Source organism: Mixophyes fleayi, chromosome 3, assembly GCF_038048845.1.
Source record: "Mixophyes fleayi isolate aMixFle1 chromosome 3, aMixFle1.hap1, whole genome shotgun sequence".
In the NCBI taxonomy this organism is placed as follows: Eukaryota; Metazoa; Chordata; class Amphibia; order Anura; family Limnodynastidae; genus Mixophyes; species Mixophyes fleayi.
Window position 1 is genome coordinate 156649953 of NC_134404.1, and position 25470 is coordinate 156675422.

Here is a 25470-nt window from a genome sequence, read left to right on the forward strand (position 1 = left end):
CAAAAATGTGCCATTACAGCTTATATTTTTGGTTAAATTGCTTGTCTTTCCTTTGGCTCTACCACTTATTTTAAGATAGAATTAAGGTAGGTCAGATATGACATTCAGCTTCCATATTCACTTGCTGCTTTGGGAGGGGACCTAGTACTCGTACAATATCAGGACAGCAGGTTTTTCTAGTATAGCAGCTTCTGTCTGAGCTTGCCCATTGAGTTCAATATTCATTTTTGATTGTTTGGATGAAGTTTTCACATCCTGGTAAGAGGTGTGGCAGACAGACTTATTAATGTCGATTGCCTGTATAAATGTGAGTGTGGACAAACAAATAATATGGATGCAAGAATCAAATATATGTAAGCTGTGAGTTCTAATTTTATTGCTTATAATCAGTGAGTTTTGATATCACTTCATTGATCAGTAGCATAACTTATGTATAGATTTCCACTAAAACAGGGACACTAGCTGGATACGCAGTTATGCAGATTACACAAGTCCCAACCATTTGGTTAGCTATTGCAAGAGTTATTCCCACCATCGTGTTTTATCGTACCAAAACACGTCGCATCTAAACTTCCTAAAAATCATGTTCAACGATGGACCCATGTGGAAGTATGCACTTACGACTAGCAGTATAGGCAGATATCTAGAGTGTGTATAGAGTTACAATCTTTTCAGCAGATGTTTATGAAGATCACAGATCTGAAGGTAAATGGTGTAGGTGGGGATCGGCATGTTCATCTGGACTTTCAATCGGTGACATTGTTACAGAAATTGAATCTGAAGCAAGATTGAAAGGTGTGTACTATAGCAGAATGACCCCACACTCGGGATGGTAAACATCAGTCATCATGGTGTGTGGGGGGGAAGCTGGAGGGAAAAAAAGCATTGTACCCTCAGATACACACAGGCTACCAGGTCCAGTGTAATGTATGATTTTCAAGTAAATGTTTAGTAGAATACATAACTCAAAAACCCTCTGACACATAAAAATGCAATTTCTATGGTTCTGCTCTCATGATTTACTGAAGCCATTAAGACGGCTCTAAAGCAGGCCCGTCCAACCTACGGCCCTCCAGATGTTGTGAAACTACAAGTCCCAGCATGCCCTTCCAGCTATCAACTGGTTGTCTACCAGCAAAGCATGCTGGGGCTTGTAGTTTCACAACACCTGGAGGGCCGAAGGTTGGACAGGCCTGCTCTAAAGTATTTTAGGGCAAAAGCTGAAGTTTATTTAATTGAATGGGGTGTTTACATTCTCTAAATATTTTTCGACTTTTCCCCTCATCCAGACGCACTCAGTTTGCAGAGGCTTCAGCCTTAATGTGTGCTAGGCGGATCATTGAGTTGCGCTGATTCAAAACCAAGGTCTAGTGCAGTGGTTCCCAAATTTTCTCAGTTTGAAGCAACCTTAGGGTCACCATAATTTTTCCAAGGCAAAATAATTACCGGGTAGTCACGTTTTTTAAGTAGTTGGGTAAAAATAACGTTAGATGTATTTAGGCTCCTTCACCATCACATTGTGCCCCCTTTATCATATCACTGTATCCCCTTCATGAAATCACTGTGTCCCCCTTTGCCATCTCGCACTCCATGTCCCCCTTTGCCATCTCGCACTCCATGTCCCCCTTTGCCATCTCACTCTGTCCCCCTTTGCCATCTCGCACTCTGTCCCCCTTCGCCATCTCGCACTCTGTGTCCCTCTTCGCCATCTCGCACTCTGTGTCCCCCTTCGCCATCTTGCACTCTGTGTCCCCCTTCGCCATCTCGCACTCTGTGTCCCCCTTCGCCATCTCGCACTCTGTGTCCCCCTTCGCCATCTTGCACTCTGTGTCCCCCTTCGCCATCTCGCACTCTGTGTCCCTCTTCTTCAGCTCTCACTCTGTCCCCCTCTTCATCAGCACCTCACTCTGTCCCCCTCTTCATCAGCACCTCACTCTGTCCCCCCCTTCAGCGTCTCTCCCTGCCCCCCCTCCCCCCCCATTCAGCATCTCTCTCTCCGCCCCCCCTGTTCAGCATCTCTCTATCCCCCTTCACTCTCTTTCCTCATTTTCTGATGTCCTCTCTGCTGACACTGTCGGACGTGATGACGTCACGCCTGACAGTCAGTGAGGAGGAGGATCCGGCGCTGGATTGGTAAGTTCTTTTTTTTTTTGCAAGGGTAGCCGTGACACCCCTTTGACAGTACCGCGGCCCCGCGCACACTTTGGGAACCGTTGGTCTAGTGCGTTCCAGTTTTAGCATTCTCATCTGTTCAGATAATAGTAATTTGATAATAATTACTTTCAATGTATTATTTGTAGGAAGAGCTATGATCAAAATGGTTTGTTTAAGATTATTAAATGTTTGTTTTTATTTTGGCACTTATTAGTTGTAGTTCCCAGTTTTCACTGATGGAGTAAGAATAATTTTTTTATTGAAAATATATCAGGAAAAATGATCTGTCCAAATCCAGCCTGTGATGGTGATCTAGGGGTATATTTACTAAACTGCTGGTTTGAAAAAGTGGAGAGGTTGCCTATAGCAACCAATCAGATTTTAGCTATTTTGTAGAGTGTACTAAATATATGATAGCTAGAATCTGATTGGTTGATATAAGCAACATCTCCCCTTTTTCAAACCCGCAATTTAGTAAATATACCCTCGTCTCTGCATAAATAAATAGGACTTTAGTGACAATAATTTAAACATACAATGCATATAAAGTACAAACCAGGTTCTAATAAGTTTACCCTTATTTAAAACATACAGGAAAGGTAATATTGAGGTAAACGTATATGTAACTTGACTTGTTTAGTGGTACATTCAGGGTCAAATCTCCAGTTATCAAAGTTATACTGGCAGGAAATCTCACTGTGTAATACAGACAGAATGACCCCTGAGTTTGCTTGAAATGCTAATTTTGTATAGTGAAGTGATAACTAGATGAGTGTGCTGCGTAAGGGGGAGGAGGACAAACTTTGATGGAATGAAATGTACAAAACAGATACTAGAGAATGTTATATAACTCACATTTTCTGATATAGTTCAGATTACTTTTTTCTGTATGTCACAAAATATAATATTTATTTTGTAGAATAAAGTACAATATGGAATCTTAAACAGTTTTCATTGCCCAAGTGTGCCTTATTATCCTTACACACAATTCCAAAGTGCATGCGCACTCTGCAGTCTGTGGAAATACTTCTGTAAAAGGAATATTTGCACTGGGTGGACCCAGCGCCAGAATATATTCTGGAGGCGACGGGTCCACCCATTTTGCCCTAAAAGTGACATTCGCACTGTCAGCAGTGTGAATGAAGTCCTTCCCAGTCGCCACCTTTTGTTTATTCGAAATCTACAGGTGACTGGTATAAGAGCTGTCTGAGATGCTGTGCATCTAAATTATAGTATGTACATATATACTCACTGTTGCAATGATGTTAATCGTTATTTTTATGTCCCTGTCTTTCTTGTTGGTGTTGCTATCATCAGGTATTCGTACCCCACCCATTTTAGGAGCTTCAACTCTCAATATTGATATGGCTTAAGACATTGTAGAAAATGTGCAAACATTAAGATACTTTCAGTGATCAGTGAACTTTGTTTATCCTGGCCATGTGTGTGTCCAAGGTGAGCATATTGCCTGGTAATGATCTGATTGTATTCATTTCGATCTTTGTTGGACATGCTCATAAATCCATCCTGACAATGAGTGCTGTTGGCTTGTGTGTTCAGTTTTAATCCAACCATACTAATAAGCTTCAATGTTATCTGGCCACTTGACCTGAGTGCTGAATAGTGAAGGTTTGGTGCAGGTAATAAATATATATATATATATATATATAATATATATATATATATCCAACATAAGTGTTCTAGTTCCCGGCATGGTGACCAAGAGGTTATGATAGAGGAAGTAAGTGTTCATACACGCTGTAAAAATAAGACCAATATCAGGCAATTGACCCAATATTGCAGTGTGTATGACTCTAAAACTATCTGACATTGATAAGTCCATTATTGGGAATGCAGTCAGAAGATTACTAGATTGCTCCTGTAGGACAGTGCTACTGCACTAACAGGCCAAAATAAAAACTTATTCGGTCAGAGGGGCAAAATGGTTGAATTTGTCTCATTAACCCTGCTGTCCATTGCTAGCGGCAGGACTGGCCTGTGTGTGGCTGGCTTTGACTATCCACAACAGCACTGTAACCAAACAAAATTACACAAACCGGGCCTACTAACCAAATTCTGAACAATGCCGCTCACTCTCATACCGCTTTCATACTGCCGCCCCGGCAATATCCCGGGTTTTTCAAGCCAGCTCAGAAACACCATTCATACTGCACCTCGGACCCGGGAATTTCCCGGGTTGACCCCATTCATACTGCACAAGTCTGTGCCCTGGCAATTTGTGGGAGTCATCACCAGAGCAGTTTTCATTGGCTGAAAAATGGTGATGTCATTGAATGGTGACTGTTTATTTGCTGTTGCTGTTAATATACACTTTTTCAGTGAAATAAAAGCAATTTTCTCCAACAAACTCTGATTCTGCTTCAGCTTGATCTGCACTCCACCATTTCTCCTAAACTCCTTCTCGAATCTTCCACAGGCTCCCACCGATGACATCATCCTCCAGAGACAGGCAGACAGCCAATCAGCTTGTTTTCTGTGCAACCCGGGTTGAAAAACCCGGGTTGCACCATTCATAGTGCAGGCAACCCGGGTCCGACCTGGGAATTACCCCTCGATAAATCCCAGGTTGAAGACCCGGGTTTTTAGACCCGGGATTTTTGACTTGTACCATTCATACGGCACCAAGACCCGGGTCGTTTGAGCTCGCCCCGGCAAAAACCCGGGATTTTGGTGCAGTATGAATGGGGTATAAAGCAGTGTTTCTCAGACCCAGTCCTCAGGAAATAATTATACCAGCTGTGGATCTGTTACAATGTGTCAGTCAATAATGAATACACCTTTGCTGAAGCAAGGAGATATGGAAAACATGCACTGTTAGGGGAGCTAAGGACCAGGATAAGAAACACTGCTCTAAAGTACCCAACACAGAGTTTCTTAAAGGTGTAACTTTGAAATATATTTTATTGATGTTGAATATAAGTGACATACTGATATTGCATGGTGTTTCAGTAGTTTAAAATACAGCAAATTAAACAATACATTACTTATTGTCAAAAACTGAATTGTTCAAGATGTGTTTGGTTGAGTCTGATGACGTGGAAAGAGAATTACTGTGATTGTGTAGAAAAGGTTTATTTTTTTTAGTAAAATATATATAGCTTGTGGCAGTCCACACAGAAAACATTCAGCATTTTACTGTTGTATATATTTAATAAAGCATAATTTTGGACCATATTCCAGGAATAAGAAAAAAACATTAAAATGTTTTGCCTTAAAATTACATTTTTAATAATTGCATTAGCAATAGATCACTTACAGTCAATTTAGATTTATAATTATGATCTACCGATTTTTACTTATGTACTTGGTCCATCAGTTTAACTTGCTATATTTATAGAATCTCCACATTACGGCTTATAAAAAAACCTGTCCTTGCATTGCCACTGATTCAGGGACTATGTCCTCCATTACATGTGATTGTGCTTTTTATGTAGTCGAAACTAGATAGGCACATTTTATATAGTCGCATATTTTGATTATTTTGGCCACTGGTTAAACCTGCCAACATTCCAGCCTATCACAATCAGGTGAGTCCTACAGAGAGCAGTTCAAGTGTGCTTCCGCTATTTTATATCCAAAAGCTGAGTGGTTATTCAATCTTTTTTCTTTTCAAAATCCTATGTATCGTTCCTCTTTAAAATAGTTTTTTTTTTTTATTGTTAATAGATTTTTTTATTTTCTTTAGAGGGACACTGACATGCGGTGATGTGAACATACTGACACATTTTTTTCTTGCTGTATTAAAGACTAACGAGTTTGTGTAGGTGCTTAAAAGCAATGTGCAAGCGGCTCCATTTTAAATGGGGCAAAATATTTGCTTATTTCCTGCTTGTAAAGTATAAGAAAATACACTGGCTGATATTACAAAAAATGTATTTATTTATATTTCTAACTCTAGCTAAATTATAACAAGAAAAAAAACAAATTGTTCTATTGCCCCAGTTAGTGTGTTATACTAGTTGAGGTCAGAAAGTATATTTGTATTTGTGTACCAATATAGCTAATGGCGATAACGACAAGTAAAGGAAAAATGATAATTTTGCTGGAGTGCAGTTTAACTAAGTACACTGGTGGAGATTCCAATTAACTGTCTGTGTCTTTGTATACCTAGGTAGCACTAAAGACAAGTTTTGTGGCGGTCAGTGTGTTGTAAAGAGAGTTTAAAATGTGTGGGAATGTAGTATTGGCTACTAATAGTCACAGAAGGTAATTTATTAATACTTGCTGATTGCCCTGATCCTCCTGAGGGTGCTAGTTGTTTGTCAAAAAAGTGGTGCAAATGGATTCGATTTGTAAATTCATAGACTGTGAGTCTCTAAAATAATTGTCTGAACTGATTTGCCCATTGCTGTTCATTGGTTTGTTTATATTGAGGCAATATTTTACTGTTGAATACATTTTTTTTTTAAAAGGGCTGTCCACTTTTGGACAAACGCCTTTTAGTCAATATGGGAATTTCTCCTCTGTATATATCCCCTATCACCTGAAGTCAAGAGCCATCGGACCAAGTTCATCTATAGCTTGCAATAAATTATAGAGGACAGTTTGCAATGCACTATTTTTGATGTAGTGAAAACCTGTGCTATTCAGTTTTATTGGCAGGGTAGATGCCCCCTATTTGCTGTTCTTCAGGGGAAAGTTTAATTAAGATTTTTTTTTTTCTCCAAAAATGCGCTAAACATTAATATCTAACACGGGCTAGGTTGTTACGTCGTCCTTGTCAAAGTTCAGTTGATATACTAGTGTTACTCTCATAATCTTATCATTGCAGCAAATGATATTGGCTAATTATTTTGTGTCACACTATAGCTGTTTTATGTACAGTACAGCAAAGTTACAGATATAATAATAAATGTTCGAATTTAAACTGGCTTTGAAATGATAATCTGATGGGTCACATTCATTGATTGAGAACAAGTTTCCCTCATGGTCTTGGATAAGTTGGACTCAGATTTACATTTAAAATGACAAAGACTGAAAGCAAAAGGTACCATTTTGCATTATATATATATATATATATATATATATATATATATATGTGTGTGTGTGACAGTGTGTGTGTTTATGTATGTGTATATATATATATATATGGATATGTAAGTATGTTCATATATATATATATATATATATATATATATATATATATATATATATATATATATACACGCACATACACATACTTACATATCCATATATAAATATATATATATATATATATATATATATATATAGTGAGAAGTTGCCCTGGCCTCTAGGCTCTTTTCTGTCTACCAGAAAAAAAAATGTGAGCCCTGAATTTGAAAGAACTTTTGTTTCATTGGCTTTTTGTAAATTGATCCCTAATCCCTTTTTTCTTCTTTTTCTCTTGCAGTTTGGAGGAGTGTTAAGTGCTGGCACCATTCAAGACATGCAAAAACATTAGGAAAGTGCATATTATACCTGTGAAGCTGCATGTATGTGGTGTTTCACAGTGTGGTATTTGTGAGTAGAAAATTGTCTGCCTCATTTTCCACACTCAAACATTTTTTAATTCCTGCCCCTTTAGCAATTTCTCCCATCCTCTTGTTAATAATGAGGATTTAATTCACACGCTTCATATGTACTCTTTTGCTCCCTTGTGTTTTGGATTTGTTTAGGAGGGTCTCTGTTATTGTTCAGGATGCACAAATAATTTGTGCTGTGCTATTTTTTATTTTATTTACTATTACAAAACCGCAATAAAAATAATTTAAAAAAATGTGTTTGGTTTTGGGTCAATAAGGAAATCATATGCAATTTTCCTCTGGTGCTTTGACAGAAGATTCCCTCCCACATAATAGACTTTCTCCTGTACATTGCACTTTCCCCTTCCTGTGTCAGAACTCCAGCACACTGTATTTTCTATTATACCACTTTCATACTGCCGCCCCTGCAATATCCCGGGTTTTTGAAGCCGGGTTTTTGCAGGGTCTTGGAGCGTCCCAGCTCAGAAACACCATTCATACTGCACCTCTGACCCGGGAATTTCCCGGGTTGACCCCATTCATACTGCACAAGTCTGTGCCCTGGCAATTTGTGGGAGTCATCACCAGAGCACTTTTCATTGGCTGAAAAAAGGTGATGTCATTGAAAGGTGACTGGTTTGTTGACGCATAAAGATGATGCAAAAGTGGGTGGTGATTGTTTACCACATTACTTTTCATCATGGCCGACGACTCACTTTTGTGTAGCTCAGAGTTCATGTTTACTAGTATTTTTTTGCTGTTTTATGCAGCAAATGAGAGTTTGCTGCAGCTGCTGACACTGTGCACTCTTGCACAGTCCCAGTTCAGGAGGAGGAAGGCGAAGTTTATGGCACAACAGAAGAAAACTCGGTGGGGATGATGCTTACCCTTTGAGGCGCTGGCTGATGAAGGGGTTCACTCAGCAACATCACCTGTCTCAGGAACAGATCCGGTTTACACATACCCTCAGCTCGGCTCGGATGGTGGTGGAAAATGCTTTTGGGCGCTTGAAAGGACGTTGGCGCTGTCTATTGAAGCGCATTGACATTGACACCAAGCTTGTGCCCCACGTGGTTGCTGCTTGCTGTATTTCACATAACATTTGTGAAATTCAAAAAGAGCAATTTCTACCTGAGTGGAATGTGCAGGAATCTGAAATGCCAGTGCTGTCAGTGGACTCCAGTACTTTTGAAGGAGAGCGCACCAATACCTCTGCTGAACTTATTAGGACCACCCTCACTGCCAATTTGACCTCACTTGTTTAAATGTACCACACAAATGTTAAAATAAAAAATATATGTTTATTTCACATATTGTATTTTGTTTTGTACATATTTCCTCATATGTCTCTTCACCAAAAAATATAAAATGACACGATATAAAAGTGCTTACTTGCATGTAGAAAAAAATAAAATATATACATAAGTAGTAAACCGAAGAAACAAATGTGCCCAAACAGTAAGTGCAAATTTGCTTTTCACGTTATATGTGAAGCTAACGGTGTGATTCCAGATCACACGTAACATACATGATAACAATAAACTGTGAAACATTTGACTATAAAACATGATTATTACAATTGCCTATATTGTGGCATTTCTGGTGGTGGAGTGGTTTGGAGTGAAAAACCCGGTGGGTATTCTATGTTGGGGTTACCCATAGGTTGAGCATGTTGTGTATTCTGTACCGGGTTTAGAGGGTTATTGTTTCCTAACATGGGTTGCCCCCGCTGGTACATAGGATAATGTCCGTCATAATAATAAGGACTTGAAGGAGGTGCCTGCACCCGTGATAGGAGTCTGTCCATGAATCCCATAATACACTCACGATTTTCGCGTAACACGCGTTCCTGCATGTTCATGATTTGCATGAGGAAAGAGTCCTGCAGCTCCCGCTCATTGTCCATGAAACGCTGCAGTTGTGTATTCTCGTGTTCCCTCATGGTGCTGTCCATCTCCCGCAGTTGATCCATCATGACAGTTGTCATCGTTTTAGTTGCTTGGTCCATCTTGTTGGGCCTTTTGCATTTTTTTGGAACGTTGTAAACTGTACATAGAAAAAACACAGTAAAACATACATTAGAGTATATAATGTGGCAGAACAAAAAAGCAGTGTTGTAAGCTGATATGTGCTTGAGGCCTCCTCCCTCTTGCTCAGTAGTTTTGCACTGCAACATATGCGTGTTAATGTTTTAATACTTTGGAGTGTATTATATTTGTCTTTTGGGCTTTTTGTTGATATAGTTCTCTTTTTAAAGTTATGTAGAAACATTGGTGTTTGTTTTTTTTTTTTAAAGTTATGTAGATATATTTATTGGTATTTGGCTTGCATTTCGGTTGATATAGTTCTCTGTTTTTGGGACTTTTGTTTATACAGTTCATTTTTTTTTTCAATCATGTAGATATATATGTATGTATATATGGTTGGTTATTATGTGAGATTATTAAAGATACTTACTGTTGGAGCGTAAACTGGGACCTGGCGTAGACTTTGACACCGGCACTGGTTCTGGCTGCATTTCTTGCGAAGTCTCTGTAACGACTTGCGCAGGAGGGAATGGCTGTGAATCGTTCAATTCCTCCCAAGACATGTTGGTGTCATCTGTTGTGGCAGAGCACTCTGGGGTGTCTTCAATAGAATCTTCTATTATTATCGTTGCGGTCTCGCTTGTCTGTGTGCTCTCTGGTGGTGTTGGTATAGCCGCATCCACATTGCTAGAAGATGACAGTGCAATTGGATTTGTCAGAGGAGAATGTCCAAAGACCATATTGCACTGGTCATAAATGGGCCAGTTCATTCTTGCAGCGCCACTTTTGCGCCTGATTTTGGTGCAGTATGAATGGGGTATTACTCTGTTGTTTGTATGCATGTAGTGTGCAATTACCAGACCTAAGTCTTTGATCTACTAAAATGCTAAATCATGATAGAAATTTCACATGCAAATTTGATTCATGCGAAAGTTCAGTGAAACCTCCCAGACTGTCTACTAATAAAGAGAGAACACACTGGGAAAGCTTCAAATTTAAGTGTAAATTAGCTGACTCAGACTTGTGATTCAATGCAGCTGCTGAAAACAGGCTCAAATGATTTTTTTTTGAACATGAATTTAAATGTAAGCAAGAAAAGTCATATGTACTACATTCAAATATTAGAGGAGCACAAAGGGCTACATTTGCGAAGCACAATATAACACAGTGCAATCTCCCCTTTTTAGGTTCAGCGTGTCTTGAATTGTGCCAGTGCAGATAGATTGCAGGCCAAGCACATATGTTTACAAAGCAAGATGGCATTTTTAAAGGTACAAAAGTTTGCACTAGCTGATGTGAAAAGCTGGGCAAAATGAGGGCATCCAGTGGACTTCAGAAATGAGGTCCAGAGCCTATTTCTATATAGTCAATATCTTGCTATGTCACAGTCTGTAAATGTGTGTGGTGTCTGCAAGCCTTGTACAGCTTGCCTCTGTTTGTCTAGTCAAGCCATGAGAGCATGTAACGGGGAAAAATTTGTGGATATCACCAAAGAATCACAGGTGTGGCAGTAAAAACTGCTGCACTGACTGACACCTGTAGTTAAGTTTCATTCATCTGTTCTCAACCATATAGTGCCAGGTATTTACATTCCTTGAAAAAGGCTTACAAAAAGAAAAACAGGACTTCATTTAATATTCATGACCCAGGCTGTAGTCCCACCTTCAGATCCAAGAGCCGGGAGGCAGGATCACTGTCCAGTATCCAGGTGTGTGTCCCATCATAACGGTACGGTTGGAAGATGCTTGCATGCAGTGGCTAATATTATCTTCTGTCTGCAATTTCCAACATGTACGATAAAGCAATTTATTTCAATAGGATCAGTATCGGAGATTATTTTGGGGCAATTGCCTGGTTTCACTGCATGTGGCCTGCCGTAGAAAAACTTCTGAAGTTTATTTGTGAAGAGCAATAAAACATGAATATGCTTTTAATTAAACATGTTCCATGGGATTCAAATATCAAATGCAGAAAAATAAGTATATCTGTCCAATAATCTAACACTTCCAGGTCCACAACAAATAAACGTGTGCGTGTATAAACTTTATGTGGGCTATTTACTAATAAATTGCAAATATGCAGTAACTCATAGCAACCTATAAGCAAATAACTTCTCAATCTATTGGCGATCTTCTGACTCAGGCAAGGACCTTTCACATGCACTCTTGGAAGTCACTGCTGTACCTGATTTTCCTCCCTGCCAAGTCAAATTAGATTGGATTAGACTGGGATATGACACAATGAAGCGAAACACTGCACAATAGTCAGCCACCTTTACACAATACAAAAAAACTCTGGTTGCTACGGGTTACTGCACATTTGCCCAGATTACTACGAAAATTATTCAGATCCGAATGTCACCATATTTCTGTGAAGGTTTGTCCAACATCTCGTCAGTAAAGGTAATTTATGAAGCACAAAATATTTGAGTGTGCCAAATATTTCTGCTTGTGCAAACGTGCCTAATACATTGGTTAAAATGCACCTATACATGTTTTGTTCCCATGTAATGTGCAAAAGGTGTCCTATTTAAAGCGTACACAGTCTTGGTTTCCACCACCTCTGAGGACCTGTAAAAGAACAAGTCCTTTTACGAGTATTAATGACCTTTATTAATTTGTCACCAATGTGTGCTACAGTAGATTTTCTAAGCCTCCTTTGCCTGTTTATGTGTCACGCTAACAGAAAAAAAAAAAAGTGTTGCAACACAGTTTACTTTGACCTTATGTTGCAAAAATGTGAAGCAATTCCAATCCAAATATTTAATAGATGAATTACACCTTGTTTCTAGGTTGACAATGCTCCACATTTGACCCTTGGCCACTGAAATACAATATCCCACATTGGATCTGTTTTGACAACTGAAGCCACATGCAGTAAGTATTTTACAGTGAATGGTGTGAATGTAAAGGTGCATTCCCTGGTAAAGTGAATAATGGTGCCATTCACTAGAGCCTCAAGGGCTAATCTGTGCAGACTTTATCGCAGGACTAGGTGGGTCGTTTCACACCCCGAGCCAATAACTAGGGCAGTGTGATGCTGTGGGAGAGCTGCTATCATAAATGTTGTCCTCCAGCTTCCATCCCCTGCTCTGCCATGTTAAAACTAAAATAAATGCAGCATTAAGTTCAATGTGCTGAAATTGCAACATGTTCTTATAGTGGGGATTAAAGGAGTTCTAAAGTTAAAAACTACCTACTGCTTCTGTCTGCTTGTTTAAATGCCAGTGCCTTTTGTCATTCCTGTTCTCTATGCACCTAGCTTTGTGGAATATAGGACAGCAAGATGCACTTTGAACTACAGTTTATCACTGCCCCAGTATAAACTGCTTGGAGAGTAACCCAAGCTGTGTAATGTTTCAAAAGCTTATGAGAACTGAAGATAATTTATTTAGGTGTTTCATTTTTATCTGTGCACAGCAGTCTTCTTCTGTCTTTATATTTACTGAAGAATACTAAATTCAGCATAGGTTATTTATGAAGCATAACCGATGCTCTTGGGAGACACCTCTGCAACTTAGAAGTTTCCCATGTGTCCTCATCTGGCTGTCTACCCAAGTCAGCCTCCCATTGAAGTTCATGGATAGGGTTACAGGGCTGTTTGGAGGAGATGAAAAGGTTATATAAAATGGAAATTATTCCTCTTTGCAATGATGATTGGATACATAAAGATTTCAGGGGAGTAAGGGGTCTCGCTATATCAGACCTAGGAAGGGAGTCAACATAGTGTCTCACGTGAAGGTAAGCAAATGGGCTAATAGTAGGGAAATCAAATTTCTCTTGTAGCATCGGTAAATAGATACATTGTCATGTTGTTAGAACATCCCTCACCATCCTGCTATCCTTCTGCTATGCCTTAAATCGGAAATGACATTGCCCTGGAGGAAATGTCCCAGAGAGGCGTTATATGGGAGTGGGCTGAGGTGGTTTCAAAATGAAGCTTGCAGTAGCCCCATATCTGACGCGTATAAAGCAACTGGATGAGAATGCAGTGAGTGAGGTCTATCGCCCATTGTGATTCCCAAGGCCGAGCCCAAGGATGGCACCCGGCAGCAGGAAGACTACAAATCAATCCACCTAGGGCCTTGTCTGTTTGTGAACCATGCCACCGCTTGACTCAGGTGAGTAGCAGATATCCGGAGAGCCCCTGCCCCCGTTAACTGTCTCCCTACGTAAAGTGGAAAAACTAGTAGGTGGGGGTTTATGCTGCCACACAAACTCAGAGAACCAGCGATGTAGTTGAATGAGGGTGGACCTGGGCACCTGCAGCGGGAGGTTCTGGAAAAGATAAAGCAAGCAGGGCAGGATATTCATTTTAAGGGCGACTATTCTGCCCAGCCAGGAGATGATAACTATTTGCCACCTAAGCATATCTAACTTAATTGTTTTGATTAGGGCGGGGAAATTTTCTGCATAGAGATAATCATAATGGGAGGTAATAAAGACACCTAGGTATTTTAACTTAGACCGACACCAGGAGAAGCTGAACTTGCTTTTAAGGATATCCAGGGTTGAGGGAAGTATGTGGAGAGCGAGGGATTCAGTTTTGGAAAGGTTCATTTTATAGCCTGAGATGGAACCATGAGCAGAGAGTGTGGCAAACAGATTTGGCAGTGAGGTATGGGGGTGGTTAATGTGAGGAGGATGTCATCTGCAAATAGGCCGAGTTAATATTCATTGGAACCCATAGTAACACCTTTGATATCTGGGGATGAGCGAATTTTGGCTGCCAGGGGCTCAATTCCAAAGTCAAAACTCAGGGGGGAGAGAGGGCACCCCTGACGAGTGCCGTTAGAGATCAGGATCGGGGAGGAAAGCGCCCCATTTACCAATACCCTAGCAGAGGGATTAGAATATAAGACTTGAATACATTGGAGAAAGGTGCCACCAAACACAATTTTCTGAAGAGTTTTCAGCATAAAGGGCCAGCTAATTCGGTTAAAGGCCTTCTCTGCATCCAGGGAGAGTACTACGGCCAGAGTCTTAGTTGAGTTAATACGATGAATGAGGCTAAATGTTCTTCTAGTGTTATCCCGCGCCTTGCAGCTTGGAATAAATCTAGAAACATTTTAAACATAAAGCAGACAAAAAGAGTTTTTTTCTTTTTGTTTAAAACTGGACCATTACCTAGGAAAATATTTCCTAATATGCCATCTCCCAATATTAGAAGGCTTATTGGGCTGCTACATATAACTGCTTTGCCTGGGGCTCTGTCATTGTCAAATCAATAAAGCTCACCATCTTCGAAGCATAGGTGACTGTGAGTAGGAGGACCAATCATAAGCTGCAATCTCCTGACTGTGGCTTGTAATTGGTGCTTCAACTCACACTCCCACCACCCATCCTTCTGGTTTTCGGATGAGGCTATGACAGAAATGGAAGTTCTCTAGGAAAAAATTGGTGGACAGAGCAGCCCCCGAGACCCAGCTGGGATAGGGGGCATGTTAAGGAAATATTTGCATGCATGTTAATGTTTACAAACAATTAACATTAAAATACACATTGTTAAACTGTAGATCAGTTTAGTTATTACTATGGAGCGATTTTAAAGCAGATGCACTACACTCCTAGCCCCAACCCCAACTTTTTAACCTTTGGGGTGGTGGCATCTTTTACTGCTTTTTGTCAGTGGAGGAGTGTGGCGATGGATGGGTTGTGATCTCATAGTCCAGTGCCAAACTCCCAACCAGTCAGAGCAGTCAGCAGCTTCACAGGTAAAACGCTGACAGCTGCTCTTCGCCCTTTATGTCAGTGGTCAGCGCCTAGTATGCGGCTGCCATGGTGACTTTATGCCACTCATTCAGTGTTTTATCCTGCCACTAAACCTTGGGGTCCTAGTCTAGTGGTAGCACCAGCCCTGGATATGGGAGGTATTTAGATTAAGAATCATTGACATTGACGTTCTAACTATTTTATGTACCACCCAAGTATAGCAATTGGGGTCTCCTTCATGAAACCAAGTGCCACGACAAGTCTGCTGCCCTCTGAGCTGCTAGTGCCAGGAGAAAGTGTCTGTGCATGAAGTGAATCTACTGAGCTGTATAGAAGAGGGAACTGGATTCCCTCTCACGATTCTGACTGCTCCTGGTGAAATTGACTGAGTACACACTACAGAAAATTTTCTCATGATGTGATATCGTTAATGATTTTTACCACGACTGAAAGTACCGATCAGCATGCCAATTCATGTGTACACACTATACATGTTTTACAAGATTTACCTTCCAGTCTGTGCTTTTTATCTGTCATAACCATGATGGAATGTAGACCATATTCTTCCCTGTTCCCAAAGTGAACTTCTCTTTCCTTTTAAAATGGAATAAATGCAAGACAGATTTAAATAATGCACATATTGCCTTAGACATGTATTATGAATTTTAGCACTTGGTTGTGTTCATTTTCATATATGAACGGATCCAGTAGATTAAGTTCCCCAAGTTACATGTTTTAATCATTCATTTTGTTTGTTCTTGGAAACCACTGTTTAATTTTAAATGATGGATTATTAAAATAGGCGCTGTAACTACTTAAAATGATAAGTGGAATCAGATTCAAATCTAAACATCTGATCCATAAATCAATGTAAATTTGAAAACAAATTTACAAAATGTGCACATACAAAACGATCTGCTCATTTCTAGCATCAAGAAACATAAGCCCCATTTCCCTGTTAAAGTGACACAATGTCCAGTCTATTTTTATAATCAACCTACATTAAAATATACAGTACAGTAGAATCCATAGTTAGAGAACACCAATGAGTGCCTCTAATGCTGAGTTGTTATAGTAATTGTTAGTCCCTATTGCTTAGCAACTGCAAGATGAACATCCGTGACTTATTTCATACATTAAAGCATACTAGTTCTACATAGCTGGAGATCAGAGAGGGGCAGACATTATTTGAGGGGCTTCAATAATTTTTAGCCATATAAATTGGATAGAGACTTCTATATTTAGTTATTTTCATCAACACTATTGCACAATTGTCTCAGGCTTATAATACTGTTTATTTATCTCCAACAAAATGTTGCTGCTACTTAACTCTCACTTCTTGCAAGCCACTCATAATACTGTAATTATTAGCAGATTTAATAGTTCTATTTCTATGGTAGACAGAGATACTGCAATTTTGATTGCAAGTTTGGTCATTTTAGAGCCAAATTGACTGCATTTTTGTCCTGACCTTAAAGCAGTGACTCAGGATGATCAAATCCTGACTACATCAGACATAATTTTAATATTGCCACGTGGTAAATTTTCAGTCAGTGGCCTCTTCTGTGTGGTCATCAGCCAACTGGAAATATTGTGCGATTATGATGCCTTTATTCAATCACAACAATTAAACCAAGTCAAAATGGTATTCTTCATCACTCTGTGCCTCCCCCCTCTTCATCACTCTTTGCCTTCCCCCCTCTTCTTCATCACTCTGTGCCTCCCCCCCCTCTTCTTCATCACTCTGTGCCCCCCTCTTTTTTAATCACTCTGTGCCCCCCCTTTTCTTTATCACTCTGTGCCTTTCTGCCCCCCCTCTTCATCATTCTGTGCCTCCCCTTGTCTCCATTCTTTTGCTTACCTTCCTATTGGCTTCTTTCATCTCTTTTCTTCTCTTCTTGTCTTCTTTCTTCCGTGCTGGGTCCTCTCTGCGCCGCTCCTCATTCAATGTCTGGCATGACTTGATGACGTCACCCCCAACATTCAATGCGAACGGAGCAGAGAGAAGGGAGGAGGGGCGCCGCGACGTGGTAAGTGTATGTGTATATATATATATATATATATATATATATATATATATTTATTTATTTTTTTGTTAAAAAAAACCTGCTCCCCCCACTAAGGGGGCAGAGTTTACAGGGGTCGTGGCCTACCGGGGGATAGCCTGGCTTCCCGGCAGGCCAGTCCGACCCTGGACAGAGCCATCTTGTGACACTTGTGTACAATTCACATATACAAATAGCTACCTAATATTCACTGGTTATTACAGCAGCTAATTATTGCTAGTAATTTCGCTTTGTGGGGAAAGAAATCACATGAATAGATGAGCATGAACATTTATTTAAAGACTGTAGTAAGTTTTCTTTCTGTAGACAATGTACCATATACATACAACTACATTATATTTAACCCATTAGTTAGCCAGCTGGGTCCTTCTGCCTCTACTTCAGTACTAATATTTGTATGCTCTGTCACACACTTCACTAAGAAAAATGTTGCTATTTTCTCATAAATTGAGTGATAATAATGATAAAATTAGTATTTTTAGTAGGCTTTCATTAAGTCATAAAGGTCTCAAAGTTTAAACGTGAAGTTGGAAATCACATTTAGATATTGCTAAATAAAATGATCTTTTTATGACATGACTCACAATTCTGTGACATAGCCGTGTTTTGTCTTGTGCATACCAAGCCTATATTCAGCTAGATGTGTCTGTTTCTCTGCATTCTTCCGTGTTTAGAGTCTCTACAATACATGGACATGGTGATATCATTGGGTGAGATGGCTAGGAACAACTTACTAAGGCATGCAAGACGAGGCATAGTGAAATGTAATCATTTTAATTTCTGAATTACATAAATACAGTTGTTACAGACAGAGGTCTTGACTCAATCCATCTGTTGCACTGGTGTAGATGTGTTGGGTGCCTTCATTGTTCCACAAACATGCAACAGCTCAGCACATGTACTCAGACATCCTAAATCGCTTTTTGTTTCTCTGAGCTGAGGACAGCTGCTCTGATCCTATCAATTACTGTTTGTCGTTCAGAAACCCAGTTCTCAACCCCGTACTACAATTCATTTGCCAGCCTTTCTGTGCACATATAATTTATCTGTCAAGTTTACACTACATTATTTTGGATTTATATAAAATAAGCTGCTATGTTTGTAACAATCACAAGTGTAAATGTTAATTAGCATGTCTTGTCTCAATTGAATGTATTTTAAATGTCATTACAGAACATTAAATATACAACACTAATGCCTGTATATCACAGCAAACATGTTTGATATTCTGGGGCTCATGTAGAGGACACAAGTCCAATAGAATTTGCTTTTCCTTTTTATTGCGCATGTGAGTTTTATGCAGACCCAGACTCGGCAGACTCTGGTGTACTTTGCCGTTGCCCCACTCTACATTTAGAGAGGAAAAACGGGGAGGGAAGGGACAGTCTTGAATAGCCTGAGTACAGTAAGAGTGTGTTAGAGATGGAAGACCGTGCAAATATGTCTTCTAGGAGGTGTATCTCTTGCAGGGGCGGATCTAGAAAATGGTTGTACCCCGGGCGATTTAGGGGGGGTGATTTAGGCCCCACCCCCTTTCTGACACCTAAGGCTGCCGGCGGCTGCACACTGTGTGCAGGTCCGCTTGGCAGTGATAGGCAGGGACAATGTGCTGCCCAGCTTCTCTGATTGTGTTTTAAACACAATCAGAGCAGCGGGGCAGTACACTGTCCCTGCCTGTCACTGCCAAGCGGACCTGCACATAGTGTGCAGCCGTCGGCAGTAAGCCACTGCTAGGGGGGGCGATTGCCCCGATCGCCCCTCCTACCCTGGATCCGCCACTGATCTCTTGCAGCTACTTTTCCCCAGGTGCAAGATGATCATCATCAGTACGGATCTTGCTGCGACAGTTAAAAAAAATTAAGTAAATAAAACAAGGATAAAAGGTATTCCCCCACCCAAATAAAAATACAAACCAGCTACTGTGCTGCCAACATAGGCTGGTATCGGTAATAGGCTACGTTAGCCAGGACTGTTGGCATTACAGCAGAAAACCGCCTTAGCATTGAGTCCCCCTGCTATATTACCAAAAAGCCCTAAGCCAGTCATCACAGGACTGCATTCTGTAGTCCCCTTTCCCCTCTGGGAATCACCAGCCCCATGCTAATTGCACTAGGGCTATTCCCAAATCCTATAGTATGGTGTAGTCAGAGCTGTCTTCCCCATTGGGCACGTTGGGCAACTTCTTGGGGGCCCCACATGCTTAGGGGCCCCATAGCCACGGCTCTTAACTAATTAAGAAAAAAAAATTACTTTTTGCAGTCAAGCGGCGCCAATACGGCTCCCTCCCTCTTCCCTTCCTTCCTGCTGCGCTCGCACTGAATGTCGGGCGTGACGTTATCAAGCACAACATTTTCAGTGAGGAGTGCACCGAGAGGAGCCACAACACGAAGGACAAGCAAGCGAGGAAGAAAAAAATTAGAACAGAAGAAAAAAGAAGAGAAGAAGGTGATAGAAAGGTAAGTGAAGGGGGCAAATAGGAGAATGGAGGGCATAGTGTCATACTGGGGAAGACCAGAAGCATGATGAAGGAGGGCAAACAGGAGCATAATGGAGGGCACAGTGTGTGAAATAGGGGCAGACCAGAAGCATGATGAAGGGGGGTAAATAGCCGTCAAAAAACATTTATGTGGATTAATCTCTGTAGTACAGCATGTTTTTTTTTAATGTTTAAACACTGACTTTTTTTGCAGGTAACAATACATATAAACTTAATTTTATCGATAATTTAAATTTTTATTCCTGTGAGTGGTTGAGTAGGTAGGGGCCCCAATACATTGCTTTGCCCGGGGGACCATAATGTTGCTAAGATGGCCCTGGGTGTAGTGTCTTGTAAATAAAAATACACACTAGATTAACAATACATTTATTTGAGATAAATACACTCAACACAACCCTCTTTAGACCTATTTGTTTACTCACCCCAGGGGCGGATCTAGAAAAATGCTGTACCCGGGGCGATTTAGGGGGGGGGGGGGGGGGATTTAGGCCCCGCCCCTTTCTAACATCTTAGGCTGCCGACGGCTGCACACTATGTGCAGGTCCATCCAGCCGTGACAGGCAGGGACAGTGTGCGCTGCCCGGCTGCTCTGATTGTGTTTTAAACACAGTCAGAGCAGCCGGGCAGCACACTGTCCCTGCCTGTCACGGCTGGACGGACCTGCACATACTGTGCAGCCGTCGGCAGCAAGTGTCTGCTAGGGGGGGGAGATCGCCCCCCCTTGGATCCGCCACTGACTCACCCAAGTATGAAAGCTGGTACCGCTGGCTTCTTCTTACAATCCAGGCTTGGCAAAATAAAACACCCTTATGTGATGTTGCACTGCTAACTCTGTTGAGCTCCTAGCGGGAGTGCAATGAGGAATTTCCCACATCCTGCTTTTGGCTACTCAAGCACTAGTCTTGCAGACAGGCTCACTAAATTCATAAGTCTCCCCTGCCTTGATGTCCTTTTGTATGATGTGGGGCATGTGAGCCAATGGCTACCCACAGTTTTCTCATCACTGGTCTAAAAGACACTACTTTCTGGACACAAATACAATAGCACTGAAAAATATATCCATTCCTACAGAAAAAAGTGTACATTAACGATAATGGTCTACTCTCCTGTAATTTCTGTGTAACGCCCCCTAATGACGTTTTAGTTAAACCTTTACTTCAGTGAATACAGGAGGGGTCATCTAGAGGGTAAGCTAGAAGTTTATAAAAAGTTACATAAACTGGTTACCATGGTGATAACCCAGCCCAGCCTGTGAGACTGAGTGAGAGGAAGGAGGGCTGTGATTAAGGAGGGATAGGAATAGAGAGGGGGAGAGACAGAGGCTGGGAGAGACAGAGGAGAGGAGAGATGGTAGCTGGGGACCTGGGGTGGAAGCTCCCAGCCTCCCCCAGCATTGCCTGGCTGTCTGAGCATGGTGACTGAGCCAGGGCAAGGAATGTGTGCCCTGGATGAGAGGGAGAACTACATGCCACTATAGATAACCCAAGATAGAGGGGGACACTTCGCATGGAAGAGGCCCTGGAGTGAGGGCTGCTACAAGAGGCAAGGTAGCTGTAGTGTCAGATCCTGAGGCTGAGAGTACACAGAGTGACGTGTCAGAGCACAGGAGACATCATCCCCGTAGAGGAGGGATGAGCTGCAGTTGAGAGGTACACAGAGCGTGTCAGAGCTGCATGGAGGAGAGGCTGCCTGTCTATTAGCATCCATGTGAGTGCCCCTGCAGAAAGGGTGATCTGCAGTGAGTATGGAGTGCAAGAGACATGTAAATTATGTTATTTAACATCTGTGCAGGAGGAGTGATAACATATTTGCAACCATGTTCGTATTGCTCATTAAGCTCTGTGCTGGAGAGAGTAAGGAGATGTATATATTTTTCTTTATTGCTGCAACCATTATGATTATCGTGCTAGAGGAAGAGGAGTGTAAATAAAGAGTTGAGTTTGTTATAGAGATGGTCTGGTGCCCAAATTATTGTGACTTTTACACTGCATTACAAAGTGACATTACCTGTGTCCCACTAACTACAGAGAAACACCTGCATGTGCAGGGACCCCCTGATCATTTACACCCATGCGCATCAGCTAGCCAGGGCTTGAGAAGGAGGTGCACTGTGTACCCTGTGCACCCCACACTACACACAGTGACAGGGGGTTACATAATGGCGCCCAACGTGGGGCTCAAGCACAACAGATGGAGCAAGTGCTTGCAGGATACAGGGACTGAGTGCAGTGTGCTCAGCCGGAGTAACACCCTTGGGACACCATTTCTGACCGTCTCTAGGTGCCCAGGAGACCAAGGGTAATGAGGAGAAGGTGAAGCAAGTTGTTTGCTGAGTAGTTCTGTCCGGGACAGTATATGAAGCAGCAGTGTGCTTGTTGCTGAGACTTGTAGTACCTCTTATCCCAGCTGAGTGGGAAGCAAAAGAAGAAAAGGTTCAACGTGTAAGGTGTAATTACAATGCAGTCTGTATTTTGCCTTTCCTGAGGATTTCGGGGAGCAAAGAGAGGCAGACTGTGCAAGTGACGTCTGTATATTGCCCTTCCAGAGGGTTAGGGGGAGCAAAGAAAGGCAGATCGTCCACGTTGGAGAGAAAGAGGGGGAAGGCAACCCCGCTGGTCAAATGCCACCCCTGCATATATTGCTGAGATGTATTTGTTGGGAGGGGCCCACGAGAGCCACCTGTCATTTTTTGACCCAGGAGGGGGAGACATGGGCAGGCACGGGCAGGTGCTACATTGCTTTGGCATAAAGCCATATTTAAATGCACATTGAAAGAAACCAGGACACCTGTGACTCACATGTTTACATCCATTGGGGGTGTTGTGGGGTATGCAATGTGAAATGTGTTTATATTCATACTGCCATTGTATTGCTATGCTGTGTTCACTTTACATTGTGATTTTGCATGCAAAAGTGATGTAGAAATTGTTTACATGTGTGTGTGTGCATATGTGAGTTAGGTGTGAGTGAGATTAGCTAGGCAGCCCCACTAGGTGTAGTTTAGGGTGCCCAGCTAATCGGGGGAGAATGTAACGCCCCCTAGTGGCGTTTTAGTTAAACCTTTACTTCAGTGAATACAGGAGGGGTCATCTAGAGGGTAAGCTAGAAGTTTATAAAAAGTTACATAAACTGGTTACCATGGTGATAACCCAGCCCAGCCTGTGAGACTGAGTAAGAGGAAGGAGGGGCTGTCATTAAGGGGGGATAGGAATAGAGAGGGGGAGAGACAGAGGAGAGGAGAGATGGTAGATGGGGACCTGGGGTGGAAGCTCCCAGGCTCCCCCAGCATTGCCTGACTGTCTGAGCGTGGTGACTGAGCCAGGGCAAGGAATGTGTGCCCTGGATGAGGGGGAGAACTCCATGCCACTATAGATAACCCAAGATAGAGGGGAACACTTCGCATGGAAGAGGCCCTGGAGTGAGGGCTGCTACAAGAGGCATGGTAGCTGTAGTGTCAGATCCTGAGGCTGAGAGTAGACAGAGTGACGTGTCAGAGCACAGGAGACATCATCCCCGCAGAGGAGGGATGAGCTGCAGTTGAGAGGTTCACAGAGCGTGTCAGAGCTGCATGGAGGAGAGGCTGTCTGCCTATTAGCATCCATGTGAGTGCCCCTGCAGAAAGGGTGATCTGCAGCGAGTATGGAGTGCAAGAGACATGTAAATTATGTTATTTGACATCTGGATAACATTAAGAACTGTGCAGGAGGAGTAATAAGATATTTGCAACCATGTTCGTATTGTTCATTAAGAACTGTGCTGGAGAGAGTAAGGAGATGTATATATTTTTCTTTATTGCTGCAACCATTATGATTATCGTGCTGGAGGAAGAGGAGTGTAAATAAAGAGTTGAGTTTGTCATAGAGATGGTCTGGTGCCAAAATTATTGTGACTTTTACACTGCATTACAAAGTGACATCCCCTGTGTCCCACTAACTACAGAGAAACACCTGCATGTGCAGGGACCCCCTGATCATTTACACCCATGCCCATCAGCTAGCCAGGGCTGGAGAAGGAGGTGCACTGTGTACCCTTTGCACCCCACACTATACACAGTGACAGGGGGTTACATCTGGAAGGCCTCAAAGAAGACACCCTGCTGGATCTCACGGGAGGCGATTTATGTTGTCAGGCACCACTCCCGCTCTATGATTCCATGTAGTTCGGCATTACATAGCAGGGTTACCACCTGACCTCCCCCTATAAAAGTTGGAAAGTATAAAAGTAATCCTCCTACTCTTATGTTCTGAATGTCAAGATAGCTCAAACAGCATGGTTTGAGCTATCATGCCTATCAAATGCTAAAAAAAACTATTTTTTCTGGTGGTTTGATGTACGGATTTGCAAATCACACAGTTTGTACACTCGCCATTTCACAAAATTAGGATGGTGGTTCCAAATCATGCATTTTTTAAAATGTAAGTTTATATAAATTTAGGGGCAGCACGGTCGCTTAGTGGTTAGCACTTGTGACACACAGCACTGGGGTCATTAGTTCGATTCCCGACCATGGCCTTATCTATGTGGAGTTTGTATGTTCTCCCTGTGTTTGCATGGGTTTCCTCCAGGTACTCTGATTTCCTCCCACACTCCAAAAACATACTAGTAGGTTAATTGGCTGCTATTTAATTGACCTTAGTCTCTCTCGGTATGTGTGTGTGTGTGTTACAGAATTTAGACTGTAAGATCCAATGGGGCAGGGACTGATGTGAGTGAGTTCTCTGTACAGTGCTGCTGAATTATGGTGCTATATGAATAGCTGTTTGGCATTTAGTACATCTGACAGCTAAATAAACTGCAAAAAATATTGGCAAAGATGGTCGGTTTGACAAATAAATTCCACCTTAAGCTTGTATTTTCAGGAAGGTACAATGTTATCGATGATTGAATTACAACCCAACATCTTGCCACAAAAGACCACGCAGAGTAATTAAATATAAAGTGACTTGGTATATTTCACGTTAGAAGGCTAACATCAGCAAATTTTTGTATTTGTTTGTGAACATATTTTTATGCTTCTGCCACCTTAAATATATTGCAATCACAGCCATGTTTATTTACCTTATGAGCACACCCCAGTGCTCATGGTTTTCCCCACTTAACATCAGCACAGACATTTGGCTAGCAGTCCAAAAGTGTCTTTTGCCAATAATAAATATCAGAGTGAGCAGAGATGACAACTTGATTGATGCAATTTCCCTGCCAGAGAAGCCTTGGCTCTTATATTTAGAGTGTGAGTGAGAAGATGTGTGTAAGGTTATACCTTTTTATGAACTAAGTTGCAAAATATTGGAACTAGTGACAGATTTTATATATATATATATATATATATATATATATATATATATATAAAAACAGAAACCCAACTCACGCCAAAGTCTTCCCATTCTGGTCAGTCCTAACATGATCAAATGCTATGCTATTTTATCTGGGCTTAAGGCTTACCTGCACACAGCTTTTAAAGGCAAATCTTTCCCAAGCACTAGCAGCCATTGGACACCTGGGACTCACCTG

General features: G+C 41.5%; 1 long non-coding RNA gene across 1 annotated transcript in view; it reads left to right on the forward strand.

Annotated features, from left to right (window-relative positions):
- The window catches only part of LOC142144139 (uncharacterized), a 181066-nt gene that overhangs the window by 138979 nt on the left and 16617 nt on the right, over positions 1-25470 (forward strand). Inside the window, exon 4 of the long non-coding RNA XR_012689659.1 lies at positions 12477-12561. This is a non-coding gene — a long non-coding RNA (uncharacterized LOC142144139). The remainder of the gene's footprint in view (positions 1-12476; positions 12562-25470) is intronic.